Genomic DNA, 12,472 nt, shown 5'->3' with positions numbered 1-12,472 from the left:
GTTCCCGACTCTAGGGGGCAGTGCTCATCTCCATTTCAAAGCCGAAGAACCAGCACTGTCCAAATACGTCTCTGTGGTCATGTGGCCAGCATGACTAAATGCCAAAGGCAAATCAAACACTGTTACTTTCTCACCAAAGGTGGTTCCTATTTTTCTACTTGCATTTTTACATGCTTTCGAACTGCTAGGTTGGCAGAAAATGGGACAAGTAATGGGAGCTCACTCCGTTATGTGACACTAGGGATTCAAACCACTGAACTGCCGACCTTTTTGATCAACAAGCTCAGTGTATTAGCCACTGAACCACCATATCCCTTCAAGGTGGGTTAACTAATGCTAAATGACAACTTCTGACTTGCCTTCTTACTGCCCCTACTGGAAAAGTCTATTGCTCAGAGCTGGTATTCAACAGGTTCTGACCAGATCTGGAGAACTGATAGTGGAAATTTTGAGTAGTTCGGAGAACCAGTAAATACCACCTCTGATTGGCTCCACCCCCACCTATTCTCTGCCTCCTAGGTCCCAGCTGATCGGGAGGATATGGAGATTTTGCAGTAACCTTGCCCTCTCCAGGGGAAATAGAGATTTTACAGTATCCTTCCTCTGCCACACCCACGCCAGTAAAACTAAAACCATGAAGTAAATATTTAAACTGCAATGTTTGCATTCAGGAGAAGAGCAAAGTTACTCCTGTAAACAGACTGAATGGTTTTAAAACAAAGGAACCTCTGGAAGTTGTTTTTGCTGATATAATAGTACCTTTAAAACCCAGTTTGGGAGTTGCCTGTTACAGTGGGGGAAAAAAGTATTGAGTCAGCCACCAATTGTTCAAGTTCTCCCACTTAAAAAGATGAGAGAGGCCTGTAATTGATATGATAGGTAGACCTCAACTATGAGAGACAAAATGAGAAAACAAATCCAGACAATCACATTGTCTGATTTGGAAAGAATTTTTTTGCAAATTATGGTGGAAAATAAGTATTTGGTCACCTAAAAAAAAGCAAGATTTCTGCCTCTCACAGACCAGTAACTTCTTTTTTAAGACGCTCCTCTATCCTCCACTCATTATCTCTATTAATGGCACCTGTTTGAACTTGTTAGAAGTATAAAAGACACCTGTCCATAACCTCAAACAGTCACACTCAAAACTCTACTATGGTGAAGACCAAAGAACTTTCGAAGACACCAGAAACAAAATTGTAGACCTGCAGCAGGCTGGGAAGACTGAATCTGCAATAGGCAAGCAGCTTGGTGTGAAGAAATCAACTGTGAGAGCAATAATTAAAAAATGGAAGACATACAAGACCACTGATAATCTCCCTCGATCTGGGGCTCCATGCAAGATCTCACCCCATGGGGGTCAAAATGGTCACAAGAATGGTGAGCAAAAATCCCAGAACCACACGGGGGGACCTAGTGAATGACCTGTAGAGAGCTGGGACCAACGTAACAAAACAGTAACACACCGCCAGGGACTCAGATCCTGCAGTGCCAGACGTGTCCCCTGCTTAAGCCAGTACATGTCCGGACCCGTCTGAAGTTTGCTAGAGAGCATTTGGATGATCCAGAAGATGATTGAGAGAATGTCATATGGTCAGATGAAACCAAAGTAGAACTATTTGGTAAAAAGACAACTCGTCGTGTTTCGAGGCGAGAGAATGCTGAGTTGTATCCAAAGAACATCATACCTACTGTGAAGCACGGGGGTGGCAACATCATGCTTTGGGGCTGTTTCTCTGCAAGGGACCAGGACAATTGATCTGTGTATAGGAAAGAATGAATGGGGCCATGTATCGTGAGATTTTGAGTGCAAACCTCCTTCCATCAGCAAGGGCATTGGAAATGAAATGTGGCTGGGTCTTTCAGCATGACAATGATCCCAAACACACCGTCCAGGCAATGAAGGAGTGGCTTCGTAAGAACCTTTTCAAGGTCTTGGAGTGGCATAGCCAGTCTCTAGATCTCAACCCCATAGAAAACCTTTGGAGGGAGTTTAAAGTCCATGTTGCCCAGCGACAGCCCCAAAACATCACTGCTCTAGAGGAGATTTGCATGGAGGAATGGGCCAACATACCAGCAACAGTGTGTGCCAACCTTGCAAAGACGTACAGACAATGTTTAACCTCTGCCATTGCCAACAAAGGATATATAACAAAGTATTGAGATGAACTTTTGATATTGACCAAATACTTATTTTCCACCATAATTTGCAAAAAAATTCTTTCCAAATCAGACAATGTGATTGTCTGGATTTGTTTTCTCATTTTGTCTCTCATAGTTGAGGAGTACTATGATATCAATTACAGGCCTCTCTCATTTTTTTAAGTGGGAGAACTTGCACAATTGGTGGCTGACTAAATACTTTTTTGCCCCACTGTATGTTTTGAGTATCATGGATCATTATTCTAGATATGGTTTCTCTTATTTAATGAAAACAAAACAGAAACATTTCAGCATTTCTTTAATTGGCTGAGGTTTGTGGAAAGAAAGATGAAAGCCAAGGTTATCAGTGTAGTTACTGATAATGGGACGAAGTTTACCAACTATAAATTCCAAAAAATGTTGAGAACAGCTGGTATTGACCACAAACGTTCTGCTCCTTATAGGCCACAACATAATTTGTTTGTAGAACAAAGGGGGCAAACATTACAGGCCATGGCTCGAACTATGATAGCTGATTCAGGTTTGCAGGAAACACTCTGGGGTGAAGCTATGATGTGTAGTAATCATGTTTTAAATAATGTGGTGAATACAACAACCGGTGAATTGCCATTCACTAGGTGGCATGGCAGAAAGCCAGATCTGAGTTACCTACATATATTCGGAGCCCCAGCATGGGTGCATATTCCCTCACAAGTAAGACTGAAAGGGCAACATAGAGCTCGACAGTTATTTTTCGTAGGTTACGAGGCCAACAATAGATCATTTAGGTTTTGGGAGAAAGGCACAACTAAAGTTCACTGCAGTGTTAGTACTAAGTTTATAGAACACGTTGGGTGGAATAAATTGGAATTTAACAGTGATGTAGTTATCAACATCCAGGTAGTCCCTAGTGATGAAATAGTAAAACCATCAATTAAACAGGAAGTGCAGGTACAGGAGGAACTAGAAGAATGGGAGCAGGTGAAACAGGAGAGTCCACAGGTGAGTCCTGAGCTGCCTAGATGTTCAACTAATGTAACACGACCACCTTACAGATATCAAGTTACTATAGCGTGTCAAGTAGATAAAGTTCCTGCTACATATCATGAATTAACCCTGTATCCTAAGGAAAAGCAGACAGTTTGGAAAACAGCAATGGAAAAGGAACCGAATTCCTTACAAAAGTTAGAGGTGTATGAAAATGTAAAGTTACCCCCAGGTAAACATGCCATAGGATATAAATGGATCTGCAAGATTAAAACAAGTGTAGATGGGACTGTTACCCATAAAGCCAGATTGGTAGCACAATGGTTTGCTCAGTCAGCCAATGACTATGATGAGGTATTTGCACCTAGTCTAAAGGCTACAACATTACGTGCATCATTAGTTTGGGCAGCTAGGCATGGATATGTAGCGAATCATTTAGATGTTGAGACGGCATATGTCCATGCACCGTTGCAACATACTGTATATTTAAAGAAGCCTTTAGGGTTAAACACTGGTAATAACACTGATTGCTGGAAGTTAAAAAAGAGTCTTTGTGGCTTAAAGCAATGAGGCTATGAATGGAATCAAAGTATAGTGAAAGAGTTAACTAAGATGGGTTTTAAAGCTGCATAACTGATCCATGTTTGTTTAAGAAAGAAAGTAATGGTGTGATTTCATTGTTGCTATTGTTCACTGATGACATACCATTAATCACTAAAACTGAGCAAGAAGCTATGAGTATTATAACACTTAGCAATAGCAATAGCAATAGCAGTAGACTTATATACCGCTTCATAGGCCTTTCAGGCCTCTCTAAGCGGTTTACAGAGAGTCAGCATATTGCCCCCAACAATCTGGGTCCTCATTTTACCCACCTTGGAAGGATGGAAGGCTGAGTCAACCCTGAGCCGGTGAGATTTGAACCGCTGACCTGCTGATCTAGCAGTAGCCTGCAGTGCTGCATTTAACCACTGCGCCACCTTGGCTCTTGTTGAGGATGTAGTTCAGTATCAAACATCTCAGTTAGGTTAGGCAATATCTTGGTTTACAAATAGGTAAAACTAGGGGAGCATACAAAATCTCACAAAATCTCACAAACCAAGAAAATTAACCGGCTATTCAGAATGTTCAGGATGGAACTGTGTAAACCAGCTAAAACTCCAATGGGTCTGGAATTTAGCCATGATGATATAAAAAACCCTGTGTTTGATAAAGGTATTTATCAATCATTGATTGGTAGCTTATCGTATCTGAGTAATTTGTCAAGGCCTGACATAACATACAGTGTAAATCAATTAGCCAGGTTTAATGCTGAACCTGCTGAAAGGCACTGGCAAGCTGCTAAGAGGATATTAAGATATCTTAAGCAAATGATGCATTATGCATTATATTTAGAACCTAGAGATGATCTGAGCTTAACTGCATATACTGATGCAAGTTTTGCTACAGATGTGTCTACACGGAAATCAACATCAGGGTTTGTTGTATTCCTGGAAAAGGCACTAATTGGATGGCAGTCTATCGACTATGGAGGCTGAATTCTCATGTCTGTCATTAGTATGTACAGATTTGGTGTTTTAGAAACAGTTCCTACTTGATATGGGGATTGACATACGAGAGCCTAATGTTGTTTATGAAGACAATCAAGCAGTAATTCATATAGCATCCAATCTTGTTGTAAAAACTAGGTCAAAACACACTGATATAAGATATCTGAATGTACGGTAAAGTGTGAATAGTAAATTAGTTTCACTGGAGTATTGTATGTCTGAAGACAACATTGCAGACCACTTTACTAAGGCCCAAGGTAATATATAGCATAAACATTGTTGTGAGGAATACGGATTAAGATTCTAAGATTTATATATCGTCCTACCCAAAGGGGAGAATGTTAGGAATATAATTCTAACGCTTGGGTTGGCAATATATAAATCATATAGAAATGCTATTACTGTGTCTTTAAATCATACTGTAAAATGTGATTAGTTGGTGGATCTTCCTGTCATGACACCACCGTGCTTAGAGCGAAGGAAAGGAAACTCTCCTAACTTCTAACTCTAACTTCTTCGTTTGGGCTCATTTTTGAGCACTGTTGATCCTGAAGGGGCGAGCAGATTAAAGGGGATACTCAGTAGACGCTGGGGTGATAAGGCAAATCCCCCAGCAGATAGAAGAAACCCCCTAAACAGACGAGAAACTATCCTTCCATTTGGTTAGGACCAGCAATGGTGACCACATAAGAAGGAAGGAAACAGAGAGGGAAGCAGTTGAAATTAGGATATTTGTTACTATTGCTGACAACCCAAAGAGGAGGTCAACGCGAAATTGACAGAGAGAGTGAGCTGGAAAGAAGGAGGCGCTGGGAAGGAGACTGTTTTTGCAGTTAATTTTTGCCGAAAAGAAGTGAAGCAGAGACGCTGAGTTCGCTGAGTTGGAAGGGTCAGCCCAAATAACTTGAAGGAATTGGCCAAGTGAGAACAAAAGCCCCTATCAGGGATCCTTGGCAAAAACCCCTATCAGGGATCTTTGGCAAACATTCAGGGGCCTTGTTCCACAAATTGTTGGATGGGGGATGCTATTTCTTAAGTTGGCCACCAAGGAGAGGTCTATTAGGTTGTTGGTGTTGTTCCAGTCTCCTTGCTATGTAGCAACTTCCCTGACTGACTTATTTGATTCTATGAGTGGCCTGGTGGTGGACTTCCCTAGATTTATGGTGCTGAGAGATTTCAACACACCTAGGTGCAGGCCAGAGGTATCAGAAATTTATGGCCCCCATGGCAGCTACAGACCTGACCCAAGTAGTCCAGGGCTCAATTCATAGTAGTGGTAATTGGGGGAGATTTTGCTTTCTCCCTGCTATGGACAGACCATTCACTGGTGACCCTTGTTTCTCAGGTGCTACCTCCCTCTGCAGGGAGGCTGAACTTAATGGATCAGCCCACCTCTTCCCGAGATTAATGAAGATAATTGGGTTCCAGGGAGAACTTGGGGTTATTCTGGAAAGTCTAATACTCAGTCCAATTAAAGCCTTGGTGGCTGCCTGGAATAATAAAGCATCTTTAGATCAGATTGTGCCTGAGCAGTTTCTTTGCGCCCAGAGTTCCTGAAATTTCCCATGGTACACAAGAGAATTAAAAGAACTTAAGTGGATTAAAAGATACCTAGAATGTCACTGGTGAAGACAATCAGACACAAGCTAGAGCCACTATTAATGACTACCCCATGGCAATAAGGGTGGGGGAAACATAAGTACTTCTCTGCCTTTATTGTGTCTGCTCATGGTTGCTGAGCAGCCCTGTTCTGAGTGGTCTTGACTTGGTTCCTCTTGGAGAAAAAAAATGCCAAAGTCTATCTAAACTGTTACTATGAAGAATATACTACACGTGCAATGCAAATCGGTTGCATTCTCTCTAGACTGGACTCCAGCTTTAGAGCAAAGTTTATGGAGGTAATGGTGACTATGTCTTCTAAGGTAATCTGTCAAGAGTTTCAGCCTGTTGAACCTGAAGAAGAGCACTGGGCTCTCTCAGCTGCTAGTTTGACCACTTGTATGTTAGATTCATGTCCCTTCTGACTAAAGCCTTGCAGGAGGGGACCTGTTGAGTGGGTTTGGGCGATAGTTAATTTATCCTTGAGAGAAGCAGTGGTGCTGCCAGTTCTTAAAGAGGCAGTGGTGTGTCCCCTCCGCAAAGGACGATTGCTTGACCCAGTAGCCAGGGCAGTTTTTATTTGGTCTCCAACCTCCACTTCTAGGGAATCTTTCACAATTCTGGGTGCTTGTGATTATCTGTAAAGCTTACATGGCTTGAGACTGAGGTACCTGAGGATTGTCTTTTTTCAAGAGTCTCTTACCCATCCAACTTGGTCGAGCAGAGGGAGCATGCTGCAGATCCCATCAGCCAAAGAATGGCCCCCGCTGAATGGAATTTCCTCCCTTCAGATATCAGAATGGCTCCTACCTTCTTAGCCTTTCATAAGGCCTTAAAAACCTGGCTATGTTCCTGAGGTTAATGTCCTGAATGTGCCAAGGGCACAGTTTCCTGGCTATATTGCTAACCAGGTTAAATACCTTGTTCTTATTTATCTTAAATTTGATGTTTTTATTGTTTTAAAATGTTGTTTAAATTTCTAGTTGTAAAAACATACATGCATGCATGCATGCATGCATGCATGCATACATACATACATACATACATACATACATACATACATACATACATACATACATACATATATATATATATATATATATATATATATATATATATATAAAATCAAAATGCAAAAAACAGTTCTCGGCCAGAGACATAAATGGACAACATTTATATGGCAAATTTTCATCTTGCATAAAAAAGTCCATATCAAATAGCTACAATATTATTTAAAAACCTTTTTTTGTTTTCATAGCCATAACATACAGTAGTGGCTGTGTTTAAATTTTCATGAAATGCAGTTTATTCTTGCATTAATAATCCTAAAACTCTTAGTGATAAGATTAGCACTTTTCAGTTCCAATTCAATAAAAAGTAGAATATCTTTATCTTTAAAAAGTTGTTAGCTGCAATTTTGGTTTATTGAAAAGACAACATCAAATCTTTAGTTATAAATTGGCTGATTTCAATAAACTATTGATGTATTGTCCCATTTCAGATTTAGATTGCTATAGACAGTTGAATTGAAAGCTTAGAATTGCCACATTATGAATCTCCAGAAATTAAGGTGTAAAGAACCCATTCATATACATTGAACATTGTTGTAGTTGAATGGAACCTCAAATTCAGGTTTTTTAAAAATACATTAAATATTATGCGTTTTATTAGAAACCAGTTTTAAAAGTGAGGTATCTAACACTGAGAAAGGTATAATTTCCTTTGTGAATAGAGATAATATTTATTGTACTAATTATTCAATGTATGATGCTAATACATGATCTTTAAATTGTAGAGGCTGAAATACTGCCCTAATTCTGGCTACTTTTCCCCTACCTTTCACAGCCTGTCATTCCTGTATTTACAAAAAATCTACGAGAAGGATACAGAACACTTGGGAAAATATGTAAGAAAAATTCAACTTGCATCTTACTCATTGTGCTGAAGCATATTTTATGGAAGAAAACCATGCTGATTTCAACTGTATTTCTATTTAATTGTGCTTAGACTGTTGATCCTTGATTTAAAATATTCTAATTTTTTTGTTTTCTTATAACCATCTGATTCTCCATCTCTTTCTTTCTTGGCCTTGTACTTCAATCAAATTGGCTGATCCTATTATTTTGGGTTCCTATGTCTTTGTTTCTTTCTCTTTTTATCTGTGATTCTTTTTGTTGTGTTTTCTTTAAATTTCTTCAGGTGTAAAGCTGGCAGATGCAGCTTTACTTTAGCTACAATTTAGTTGCATTTTTGTGTGTTTATACCGATGGAAATTAACAAGACAAAATGGCTAATAATTCTATAAAGAAATAGAACGTTGACATTTGCTCTGCATAATAATAGAGGAATGCATTTTTTATACAATTAAGATATAACTTCATGGATTTCATTTCTTTCCAATCAGGGCACTTTGAATATTGTTCAGCTCATATCATGTTGTTGTTGTTGTTGTTGTTGTTGTTGTTGTTGTTGAAACATGACCATATTTTTATTTTGCACACAGGGCCATTCAAATGGTTGTATGAACGTACCCAATGGCCAATTGTTCCTATATATGGTGGATTTCCTGTGAAATTTTGCACATACATAGGAGATCCCATTTCTTACGATCCAAATATATCAGCTGAAGAATTAGCTGAAAAGGTAATTTAAGTGAACTGCAGAAACCTCAATTATAACACTCGCCATTATATTGATACTATTTATTCATAAGTCTTTATATAGTATGTCCATGATAAAGAAAGTTTGTGATGGCAGGCATCTAAACCTCTGAAAAAATTACTGAACTGTGTTAATATTTCTGTTCAAAATATCATAGTATACAATACTTTACACTTAATAATATTTACTCTTAATAATTACCTTTGGATTATATGCATTGCTTGTGGAATCACACCATTTAAAAAATAAAGGCAAATATAATTTAAAGTATAAATCCAGTTACAAATGTGATATTATTCATTTCAGCACTTCATTGTTCACAGTGGCATTTAAAAAGTATAATATGAATGTAGTTTCCATATTTTCCAGAGAAATAAAATAATATATTTTTCCTTGTTCTTTGCTCTTTTACAGACCAATAATGCAATAAAAGATCTCAGAGATAAATACCAAGAAATACCAGGTAACATACAAAGAGCACTATTGGAATGGTTTGAAAAACTCCCGGAGAAATGATGCCAGTCTGTGAAAATGTAGATCTCCATTTTCCCCACTAAGAAATATATTGTGCTAGTGATTTGAGGTTTTTAGAAAAAAATAGTTCATTTCAGTCACTAAATTTTAATATATGTGTATTAAATATGTACGTGTAATATCTATTTGTTGCTTGTTTGCAATTTTAGATTTGTTGATTTATTGTGTATATTTCATATATAGAAAAGCGATATGGGTTTTGTGATCTGAACTTCTTCAAATAAATATCTTTAGTGGTGACCGACCTTTTTATTGTATTTGCAATCATTTAATAAATATTGTTCTTAAAATGGTACCTAAAATTGGAAAAGAAAATTTGCTCTAACTTCTTATCCCTGAAAAAATAGATTCAGTGGTGCTCAACTTTTTTTAATGGCACAGAAATGTGCAAATTCATATAAGATTTAATTCAAAATTCCCTTATAAGATTCTATTTAGATGTTACTCAGATTTTAAACTAATTCAGAATTTAATTTGATCACATACAATTATAGGCTATAATGAAGAAACATTACAACTCCAGCATCTACTTCATATCTACTGATTAATTAGTTAGGGGGGGAAAAAGAGAAAGACTTGGCAGAATGGAGTGAAGGTGGCATCTGCTGCCCACCTACCATCTGCTTGTGGACCATATAGAAATAGGCAGAAGCTCAGATTTGCCCCTGAAGTCATAGTTGGTGGATCACTATAAAACCAGAACAACAATACAATAAAAAATACAGGTTTATAGTTTAACAGATTAACAGAGTTGGAAGGCTGCCAAGCACCAAAATTTTGTTCATGTGACCATGGAGGTGTTGCAGTGGCTATAATTTCAGGAACCGAGCCTAAGTTGCATTTGCTCAAGGCCATTGTAACTTCAAACAGCTCCTGAATGAGTAGTCAAATAATAAAATCACAGTTAATCACATACTCTAAGTGAGCTATCCTTGAAGAGCATCTGTAGGTTCAGTATGTGCAAAATCACTGGCACAACATTTAGGTGTGCTCGTCCTAAATTACACCTCCCCCACACATTACACCTCTGCTCAGTGAGCAGCTGGTTACCATTTTGCTTTCAGGTTCAATTGAAGATGCAAATAACCTGTAAAGTTCTTTATGGATAATTTGAGGACCTGCAATTTCTCTGGTTATATCTACCCATCTCTTCAGATCTGGCAGAAAGGATACATTATGAATCCTTTTAGACAAGCCATTTCTCTCACAGCCCATGTCCATTGGGACATCATTCTCCTCAGACTGGTGCTGCTTGCATTTTGAAAGGTTTTAAAGCCAAGAGTTCCTAACCCTTTGCCATAACAGTTCCTTTTAGTGCAATATTTGTGTACAAATCTCCTTTAAAAATCCAAACACTAAAATGGACACAAGGGAACAATGAAAACAACAAAACCTTGGATATCATGGATTTATTATGATCATGTTCCTAAAATTTCTTTAATCTTCCTCTGGCTTCTGTCTACACTGCCACATCTCACAGTTTAGGAAACACTGCACTAAAGACGTGACTGCATCAACAGGTCTGGGGATCTCGTTATGCTTTAGATTAGAGACTGCCAAATGGGTATATGGATTGATCCCTGTCTTGCAATTGCCTGCTTTTTGTTTCTTGGTTTTAAGATGGATATTTTAATTGATTTTTTTAATGTAGAAGAATAATTGCATTTTTACTACTTTCACTATTTTATTTATGGGTTGTGTTACTTCGTTGTTTTTAATTATGTGATCCATCCATTCACAAGTGTAAGATGAGCAGCTATATAATCTGAATGAATGAAATAAAATGAATGAATATTAATAGATAATGCATGGTATAGTGCGGCGTTGTCGCCACACTGGTGGGCTGCTCATGTGTCCTTGCCTAATCAAAAGGAAAACACCAGACAAAATTCCTTGGGATGAGCAAAAGCTTCGAATGATCATCGAAGGGCTCTTTTATTAGAAAAAGTTAGTTACAGCGTCATCAAAAAGGAGCGTATCAAAAGGCATATATAATCACACATGGCACAAGTAAACTAATGAAAAGTTCACAGCATTCTACAAATAAACCAATAGAAAATCACATCATGGCAAAGGGTGAGCAAAGGGGGAACAGAAGATTACAAGCTGCATGGCATTGGGAGGGGGAGAGAGGGAATAGAAAGTTATAGCACAGCATAGGGGGGAGAAAGGGCATGTGTGGGAGTAGCTGGCTCACATAGTTCTTGTTACATGAGGCTGCATAGTGAGTTATGACCGTTAGGCCAGAAAGATGTTTCTGATGCGATGTTTTTGCATCCCTGTGTATGTGTGTTTCAGACAGCAGAAGCTGCCCTGCACGCAAACACCCGGAATGAATTCCAACATCTCCTATATTTTTGTTTTTAAAAGGCAGCATCTCCCTCTTCGTCGCTGGGCATGCGGAAGGGATCTTTCCCCATGAAAGGGGTTGACTGTTCATGTAACTCCATGTGGTTGACAATGTGAATTTTCTTCTGTGGAGCCAAGCTAGAGAGTATATTCTTGCGCATAGTTAATAAAGAGGGTACACATTGAATATAGCAGCACAACAGTATCAGCAAAGCAACAAGGGTTATAATGGTCTTGACAGTATTTCCCAACCAGCTAAAATTAGGTAGCCAAGAGGTCAGCCAATCCCACAAGGAGTCCGCGGCCTTATATGTCTGTCTAACTGTTTGAACAATATCATGTAATTTTTCCACACTGGTTTCAATTTCTCCGGACTGGTTCAAATAATGACAACAGGTAGCATTCAACCAAACACATAGGCCTCCTTCCTTGCTTAACAAGTAATCCAGAGCTAATCTATGTTGAGTTAAAATTCCAGCTAAAGAGTCAACTTCTGCCTGCAGGGCTTGTAGCCCAAATATCGTGGTGTTAGCTAGGGTTTCCATTTGAGCAGATAAGATACGCAGTTGTTTAACATTCCATGCGACACCCAAGAGTGGTAGGGCTATAGCAATAAATCTTTCACCCTCTGTCAGATAGGTATTGTCAGG

At 38.7% G+C, this 12,472-nt stretch overlaps 1 long non-coding RNA gene across 1 annotated transcript; it reads left to right on the top strand.

The window, feature by feature from the left end:
* The first annotated feature begins 7,997 nt into the window (after nucleotides 1-7,997).
* LOC148049199 (uncharacterized) lies at nucleotides 7,998-9,718 on the top strand. Its single transcript, XR_015695641.1, has 3 exons — nucleotides 7,998-8,184; nucleotides 8,782-8,921; nucleotides 9,354-9,718. It is a non-coding gene; the product is annotated as an uncharacterized LOC148049199 (long non-coding RNA).
* Nucleotides 9,719-12,472: the final 2,754 nt, after the last annotated feature.

Source organism: Thamnophis sirtalis, unplaced genomic scaffold, assembly GCF_051295495.1.
Source record: "Thamnophis sirtalis isolate CommonGarterSnake01/CBP01778 unplaced genomic scaffold, rThaSir2_p1.2 scaffold_2, whole genome shotgun sequence".
In the NCBI taxonomy this organism is placed as follows: domain Eukaryota; kingdom Metazoa; phylum Chordata; class Lepidosauria; order Squamata; family Natricidae; genus Thamnophis; species Thamnophis sirtalis.
This window is presented reverse-complemented; position numbering and strand designations above follow the sequence as displayed.